Source organism: Podarcis vaucheri (genome assembly GCF_965113315.1).
Source record: "Podarcis vaucheri genome assembly, chromosome: 9".
NCBI classification, from domain to species: domain Eukaryota; kingdom Metazoa; phylum Chordata; class Lepidosauria; order Squamata; family Lacertidae; genus Podarcis; species Podarcis vaucheri.
This window is the reverse complement of record NC_138767.1, coordinates 17,072,267-17,081,740: the sequence shown is the minus strand read 5'-3', so window position 1 is coordinate 17,081,740 and position 9,474 is coordinate 17,072,267.

Sequence of the window (9,474 nt, the reverse complement as noted above, 5' to 3'; positions counted from 1 at the left end):
AAAAGAAGAAAACTTGTCTGTAAAACTCCTAACTGAGAGCTAGGAGTCCACCTCCCCCACTTCGTCTTACAGACAGCAAGAGAAAGTCTGTACAGAACTCAGATTCAACAGTTTCAGCAGGTATTTCAAGTTGTTTTGTGTCTATGTATGGAAACAAGGTTCTGGTTGGCCAATATGAGACCAAGATGCTTGAACTAGTTGATCCATTGGCCTGACCCAGAAGGCTGTTCTTATGTTCTTACCTACGGTTTTGTTTGTTTTAAAGACTGTATTATTTGATGGGTGAACTGTTTTGATTGTTGTGTAAACCTGCTGCTATGTACTGAGTTGAATAGGATCCAAAAGGCAGCAGTCTGATTGGTCCTAGAACAATAGGGTCCAGAATGCAGCAGTCTGATTGGTCCACAGAAGCCACCCAATCCAACTCCAGGTGGAAGTGAATCTGCAACCTGATTGGCCTACAGGTGAATCCTGGAATTAGCCAATCACGTGGGGCCCATTGTGTAAATAATGTATATAAAGCAGACATTCTGGGGGAACTTCCATTCCTCCTCCCCACCACTCTGAGCTGAATAAAGAACACGAAGTCCACTCTCGACTCCCGAGTATATTTCATCTGCTGTGGGATCTACAGTGGTACCTCGGGTTACATACGCTTCAGGTTACATTCGCTTCAGGTTACACACTCCGCTAACCCAGAAATAGTGCTTCAGGTTAAGAACTTTGCTTCAGGATAAGAACAGAAATCGGGCTCCGGCGGCGTGGCAGCAGCAGGAGGCCCCATAGCTAAAGTGGTGCTTCAGGTTAAGAACAGTTTCAGGTTAAGAACGGACCTCTGGAACAAATTAAGTACTTAACCTGAGGTACCACTGCATAGTGAAAAGCGGGATTTTGTGGTGCAGTTGTCAGCTCAAAAATGCACCGGAGAACTGATCGAAAAATGAGAAACTGAAAGGAAACCGAAATTTTGCCTATGTGAGGTTTGCCTTGGAACAAGGGAAGGCACCAGACTAACCTGACTTCTTTGTAGCTGACTGAGGCAGGGAGAGTGGAAGCTGTTTACTTTGAGGGGAAATAAGGCTGCTTTGCAGTCTGACACTGTCTGTCTCAGGGATTTTGCCTGTTCCCGCAGGCCTCCATAACTATATTTGTAGATAAACAGATTCCACTAAAATGCCATCAATCGCCAGCACTCGCCTCGCAGGGGAACTGACCCTGTGAAACTCCCTACCGCTTGGGAACAGGGGGACTGTCATGAACAAGAAAACAATATTTTTTTTATTTTGCCTCATCCTGCTGAAGCTATTAGAACAGTATACGTTCCAACTCCCAATTTACCAGAGGCAGTCCCTCTCCCCTGGACAATACTTGCTCCTGTGTGTGTGTGTGTGTGTGTGTGTGTGTGTGTGTGTGTGTTTTGAAGATGCCTTCTTTTCTTTTCTTTCACTTTTTCAGTTGTTGAGAGTGAGCTGCTAGATTTGTATAGAAGAAGAGTTTGGATTTGATATCCCGCTTTATCACTACCCGAAGGAGTCTCAAAGCGGCTAACATTCTCCTTTCCTTTCCTCCCCCACAACAAACACTCTGTGAGGTGAGTGGGGCTGAGAGACTTCAGAAAAGTGTGACTGGCCCAAGGTCACCCAGCAGCTGCATGTGGAGGAGCGGAGACGCGAACCCAGTTCCCCAGATTAAGAGTCCCCTGCTCTTAACCACTACACCACACTGACTCTATAGGGCGGGTGGAATGCATTTTGTTGCTTGAGAGACTGCATTTGCCTGGTGCCACCCCAAACCTGAGGTTCTCCATTCTAGTGTATCTGTCTGTCTATCTATCTATCTATCTATCTATCTATCTATCTATCTATCTATCATCTATCTATCCAAAAGAGCCTTTGCCCCCAGCTGGCTTTTAAATTACTGCAGGACAAGCTAGGACAGACAACAAACCCTTTGCGTCTCTCCTCTGCTTAGGGTGGGTGGGTCATAGCTGTCAACTTTCAGATTTGAAAATAAGGGATCAGCAAACTCGAAAATAAGGGATCAGCAGCCTCATCTGTCCTGAGGACTGTCTACGGGATATCTAAGAATCTGGGATAGCAGCGGGAAGCAGCGGAAAACGGCGTTGGAATAAGGGAATTTCCCCCCCAAAAAGGGAAGGTTGACAGGTATGGGGTGGGTGTCCAATCCTGGTATAGTGGTACCTCGGGTTAAGAACTTAATTCATTCCGGAGGTGCGTTCTTAACCTGAAACTGTTCTTAACCTGAGGTACCGCTTTAGCTAATGGGACCTCCCACTGCTGCCGCGCCGCTGCCACACAATTTCTGTTCTCATCCTGAATCAAAGTTCTTAACCTGAGGTACTATTCATGGGTTAGCGGAGTCTGTAACCTGAAGCGTATGTAACCTGAAGCGTCTGTAACCTAAAGCATCTGTAACCCGAGGTACCACTGTATTCTGTGAAATGTCGGCATGTTTAAGGGCCCATGTTCAATGTAGCTGAGGCCAAAGCAATGCAAAGAAGAACTGGCCAGGAACAGAAAACACTGTCATGTTTTACAAGACGTTTTGTAAGGGGGACCATATAAATTATTGCTAAATGATTTAGGCAAGAAATAATTACGAAATGAAGTTTAAAAGCATTAATTAGAATAATAAAATGCAAGATCAGATAGCGAATTTGAAAATCACTAGACAGGATTGATGGAAGTCTCAGGCTAAAATAGCCAAAATGAGGATGATGTAATGTGATATGGAAAACATATGCAAAAATTAAGAAAGAAAGAAAGAAAGAAAGAAAGAAAGAAAGAAAGAAAGAAAGCTCTGCCATGCATTGTGAGGTTGGGAAAGGATATTTTTCCGATATCTTTCGTGGGCCCTATAGGAGGTACAGTGGTACCTCAGGTTAAGTACTTAATTCGTTCCGGAGGTCCGTTCTTAACCTGAAACTGTTCCTAACCTGAAGCACCACTTTAGCTAATGGGGCCTCCTGATGCTCCCACGCTGCTGGAGCCCGATTTCTGTTCTTATCCTGAAGCAAAGTTCTTAACCTGAAGCACTATTTCTGGGTTAGCGGAGTGTGTAATCTGAAGCGAATGTAACCTGAAGCATATGTAACCCGAGGTACCACTGTACTGACAAGCAAACAGAAGCCCACGGGCAGCGTGCTAGTGACCCATGACGATACAGATTTCCCCCCAATATGATCTCCCCCATATGCAATCTATTCTAGGCACTTTCGGGCTGTAACACCTCATTCTGCTGCATGCGTAGTTCCACTCCTTAGTTGCTAGTCCTGCAAAAGGCAACACTTGTGTGTGTGTGTGTGTTTTTGGGGGGGTTGGCTGCAGCCTCCAATATGAACCCTCTTCCGCACTGAATCCCTTTGATTGCATTTTTATAATTCCTCCACCATCTCTTAACGATTTGCCAATCCCAAACTACCTGTAGTTGCAAGTGAAGGGGGTATTGGGATCGATTTCTTTCTTTTTTGTTAATGAATTGAAAAATACGGGGGGGGGGGGGCTGGAGAGACGTGCACCGGAAGCTTCTCCCAGCTTTCCGTGAAGCCAGACAGTTGCCTCAGACGCCTCCTTGCTTTCTCCCACTCCATTTGTATGCAGCAAAGCTCACATGTTCACGCTCTTCAGCGTGTGACCTACACTAGAGAGAGAAAGAGTGAGAGAGACCAGCCAATTGCCGGACTGCCTTGAAGGGGGAAGGCAGCCAATCAGGAAGCCCATGCTCAGTGTTTCTAAATTAAGCAACAAAACCGGGGCCAGGACAGACGTGGGAGCTGAGCTTCATAAATCAAATTTCCCTGCAGTGATAGAGCCGTGATGCAATTGAGGAGGCAAGACGTATCCCTCATGAATCCATTCACATGTTTTGGGCCTCGTGTCGATGCTTCTCAGCGCAGGCCCCTCCAGGAACAGGTGCTGCTGCTGCTGCTGCTGCTGCTACAAACTCCACAAAGAGAATGTAGCATGAGTTCTTCATTCATGCTGTATCTTCAGGCAATGCCTTAGCTAGACATGTCTTTGCCTGGGGCTGAATCCCAGTCCTGCACCCTTCCTCCTGCGGCGACACCAGCAACGAAAAGCAAAACACACAATATTAGCACTTTCTGAGGGCAGTACCGGTTTCAGTTCCGCTAAGAGCAATCAGACGCATTGTCTGAATGCCGTTAAGCTATAATCAGTGGATGAATGCATAGTCGTTGCAGACTACAAATGAGATCCTGAGTCCATGAGAGTGAAGGCAAACGTGCCGACCAAAATTAGGCTTGTGGTGAAGATCTATTCAGACTCTTAAACTGAATGAGAGCTGTAGCTCACTGGCACGCCATCTGTTTTCGATGCAGAAAGTTCCAGATTCTATCCCTGGAATCTCTAGGTAGGGCTGGGAGAGACTCTGAAGATCCTGGAGTGCCTCTCTGGTCAGTGTTAAAATATTGATCTAGATGGACCAATGGTTTGGTTCAGTATAAGGCAGCCTTAAAGGTAAAAAGGTAAAGGTACCCCTGACTATTAGGTCCAGTCGTGACAGACTCTGGGGTTGCGGCGCTCATCTCGCTCTATGGGCCGAGGGAGCCGGCGTTTGTCCGCAGACAGCTTCCGGGTCATGTGGCCAGCATGACTAAGCCACTTCTGGCGAACCAGAGCAGTGCATGGAAACGCCGTTTACCTTCCCACCAGAGCGGTACCTATTTATCTACTTGCACTTTGACGTGCTTTCGAACTGCTAGGTTGGCAGGAGCAGGGACTGAGCAACGGGAGCTCACCCCGTCGTGGGGATTCGAACCGCCGACCTTCTGATCAGCAAGTCCTAGGCTCTGTGGTTTAACCCACAGCGCCACCCGCGTCCCTAAGGCAGCCTTATGCTCAGTCAAACTGCCAAAGTCGAATGCTCTGCTTGTAAAACCTTTGATGCAAGTTTCAAAAAACAAAACATGAAACAACAACCTGTCTTTGCTTCAATTATGAATCTAGAGAAGCTTCCAGATGGGGGGTTAACTTACAAACATGTCATGGAGAAAATGGCAGCAGGTCATTGGCAACTAAGGGGGCTTCCAGACTGTCACTGTTTTTTGTTGTGATTCAGTAACAGACCTGCAAATTCAGATTGCACAATTGCAGTTGATATGGTGCTCTTGTACAATAAACCTACTCCCCCTTCCATTTTTTTTATTTTTATTTTTTTATTTTTTATTTTTATTTTTATTTTTATTTTTATTGTTTGGTGCAATATTGTATAACCTCACTGCACACGAATCAGAACAAATTATTGATGTATAGCTGACGTCGTCTAACCTCTCTGCAAACTTTGTGCAAACAATCCAGAGTGGGTGCTCAATGAACAGGTTGTCTAGAAGTGACCTTTCCAGATATTCCCCCAAAAAGTTAAAGCCAGATTAAACTAGGCGTGGGGTGGGGAATATGGACTTTGATGCATGTTTGAACAAGAAGTATCATCCGTAAGCAGCACTGACTCTACAATAAACACCTACCTATAATAACTCTAGATTTAGAAAAGTTTTTATACTATTGGCCAGCCATCTGGCAGTAAAATAATTTTTCCATAACCAAAGCACTGCATTAATTTTTGTTTATTTTTTGGCCACAAGGAGAGAATAATGATCAGGAGACATTGAGCAAGTATCCTGGCAACAGCATTAATGTGTTTGGGAATGGGATGTAAATGTAAGCAATTTCCCTTCTGCACGGGCCCCTAAGGTTCTCCTTTGCAATGTGCAGAAAAGCAGTTTGCCGCTTTTCATTCTAATTAAAGGGGTTTCAGTGAGAAGAGTCCTGCTCCCCATTCCTCTTGTGTTGTGTAGTCCTCAATTTGCATGCATTTGCCAGGACAAATTATCTGCATGAACTCTCAGGGGTGAACTAGGCTAGCTGAAGATAAGTGTCCTTTGGTGAGACCACTTCTATTTCCATGTATCCCTTAGATGAGCAGTAGCTGTGCTCTTATTGGTGCTGGATGGCTGCCATTTTAATTTCCCACAATGCACCAGAAAGATGCTACATTGTGGGCACTGTGGGAAATAAAAATGGCAGCTACCTGGTGCTTATCAAAGCACTGATTTTTAAGAGGCTCCAGGTCTGGTCTAGTCTAAAAAGCTACCCAGGAGTGCCACATAAAAACAGTCTCTGGCTCCTCAAGGGAGCCAAAATGCTGCTCTTAACCCAGTAGCTGTCATTTATCCTGGCAGTTTTTTGCTGCTCTTTGTCTGAAGCCTACTCATTAAGAGAATCAGTTTTTTAAAAAAACAAACCAAAAGACAAGGTCGGATCAATGTTATAGGGTTGATAGGCTTCAGAACATCAATGTGACATCCTGTGATTTGAGAAAACAATGAACTGACATCCATTCATTTCCAAACATGTCACTTACGATCTGAAAATGTATCCATTCAACCAAAATGTATCCATTCCACAAGTCACAGTTAAATAAGTAGTTTCACATTCCAAGCAAATATTCTGTCCCAGAACCCTGTCAGAGAGCACACCCAGAATGAAAGGTTACTGTTTGTGGGAAATCCTTTTGGTACCTTAGGGCTACTTCATAGTTACCATTCACATCACAGAGAAATCTTCCTCTCATATTGTTGTTTAGTCATTTAGTCATGTCCGACTCTTCATGACCCAATGGACCAGCGCACGCCAGGCACTCCTGTCTTCCACTGCCTCCCGCAGTTTGGTCAAACTCATGCTGGCAGCTCTCATATACCTCTCATAAAGCTGGGGAGTTTCTACATTTCTCCACCTACTTCTTGATAGGTTGCATTTATTTATTTATTTATTGTTTGTTTGTTTGTTTGTTTGCTTGCTTGCTTGCTTGCTTGCTTGTTGTATTTATTTATTAATTTTCTATACTGCCCCTCACTGTTGGATCACAGGGCGGTTTACGATATAAAAGCAGAAAAATACATACCATAGTAACAAAGAAAAACAATAACCCCCAGTATACACGTCGTAAACGGTTTTAAAGGCCATAGATTGCTTAATTAGCCAAAGGCCCTGGGAGAAGAGGAATGTTTTTGCCTGGCACCTGAAGATATGTAGTGAAGGTGAGCCTTTGTTTGGAGTAGACGGTAATATTCCGTTAAACAAAATATTCCTCTTTCTTGGATCTGATCCGACTTATGTGGTCACACACACATAAACAAGAAGCTGGAATCCAAGAAGCTGGAATCCACCAATTGGCAGGGCTGAACCCAGCCCGCCCCCTCCTTCCCTCACAATCACCTCATATATCAGAATCCAATATTGTACTTTTGCTTTGTACTTGGCTATGTGTGTACAGCTGTGCCTACCATTGTTATGGAGCATTATGGGAAATTAAAGGGGTGGCACTACCTGGACTGCTGCCAAACCTGCAAGATCAGCTTGCCAGCTTGCCAGGGTCAACTGATAAAGGAGAGGCCCCACCAAAGGAAACTCGAGATTCACAGAGTCCAGTTGGATGTTCCCAAGAAGCCAACAAGCTGGGCATGCATGAAATAACTCTTTCGCACTGCTGCTTCCACCCCAGCCATGGGTATTCAAGGGATGCTGCCTCTGATACAGCCATCAATAGCCACTGATAGACCCGTCCTCTGTTTCTGACAGACCTGTCCCTTAGCCTCCTAGCTAATCTAAGCTGACGATGGATGGTGAGGACATCTTGCTTTCACAGAGTGTCCTGTACATTAATTCTGCACTGTGTGAAGATGTCCCTTCTTCTCTTATCTGCCTTGCTTACAGTGAAAGATTCAAAGTGAGTCCTGGGGAACAAAGAAGGAAAGAAAGTAAATAGTTCCTTGATAGTTTTGAGGAAGTATGGTTATTTTGGATGCAAACGGCTTAAGCTGTCATGTGGCCTAGTGAAGCAGGCAGAAATGTAACTTTTAAACATTCACCCATATGCACAGAGTCGCCAGAGCACCTCTGACTGGAAACAACCTGGTTTTTGTGCAAATTTAATGAGATTTACATTTTTAAGGATGGAAGTGCACTGATAATTGCTCTGAAACTGTTAGCCTGGTTCTTTGAATTGCCTGTGAGAAGCTCTTAGTTTGCAAAGCCATCAAGCTTTTAAATTTTTTAAAAAAGGTACTCCAGGATAAGAAATATGAGGCAACGTTCACCCTCATGATGAATAAAACCTATTAGTGTGACTGGATAGACAAAGAGGGCAAATATGCCTGTACCTTTAAAGCAAGGGCAAGGAACCTTTTTCACCTGAGGGCCACATTCTTCTCTAAGCCACCTTCCAGGGGCCGTATGGTGGGTGGAGCCAGAAGCAAAAGTGGGCGGAGTGATGGATGTGACTCTTACCTTTCTTCTGCTAGCTACATTCCAGCTGTGCCAAAGTCAGAGGTTTACATACAAATCTCCGCCCAGGGAAGGAAGCAGCAAGAACACAAGTTCAAGAACACATTCAAGCTGGGCAAAAACACTCAATGAGGACATGGGCCAGGGCCAGGGAGGGATGGTGGCTTCAGGTGACTCCTCAGCAGCAGGGAGATGTTTGGAGGACTCTTTGGTGCCAACTTATAATGCAGCTATTTTCCCAGTCATTTGCAGAAGACTAATTTGACCCAGTCTTGGAAGAACAGAGCCACCTGCAATATTGAAGGCAGTCCCCCCCCCCCCCGTATATTATGTGGGGTGGAGAGAATCCTTGCCCAGGTGCCCCTCCATTTTGGTTGAATGAGCCAGGCACGAAAAGTCCCACCAAGTTCTTTGACCCACAAAGAGGAAAGCGGGGGGAATCCAAGTGCTTATGAACACCAAGATCACTGGTTTCCTCTGATCTCCGGTATCAAGACCTGCCCTTACCTATGAAACATGGCATGGGGTCTGATTGATCAGTGAATGACAACTGTCACACAAACCAATGGGAGAGAGAAGGAGTCCTTAAAAACTGAGCTGTCGTACGCACACTGGGCTCCATCCCCACCCTAACTCCAGAATCGATTGCTGACCATCAGGAAACTTGCAAGTGACCATCCTGATTGTGTTACTCTTGAGTAGGGTTTCCATATTTCAACAAGTAAAAACCAGGACACCCTGAAAGTTGTTGAGCTTCTTAAAGGAAGACCCAAAAGTTGTGGAGCCTCTTTTTTTTTAACAAAAACACCAAAAAAAACTTGACTTGCCTAATATCCAGAACAAAGCATCACATTTCAGAAATCCTCCCAGGACGACAATTCTGCCTTTGAAATCCCAGTAATGTCCAGGCAGCCCTACTCCTCAAGACCAGCTTAGGATCTGCCGGGTTTGAGCCACAGAGCTCATTTTCTTTCAGTATTCTGCTTTTGTCCATTTGCTTCATTCTTCCCTTCCTTCTGTCCTTAATAAGGATTCAGAATTTGGTGCTTACCAACCTCAGGGATCTTTGCAATCTCCCACTCGCTTAAACTGCTGGGACACTCTGTGAATATAGGCTGTTATAGAGAATCATACTCTTCTGATCTGTGGG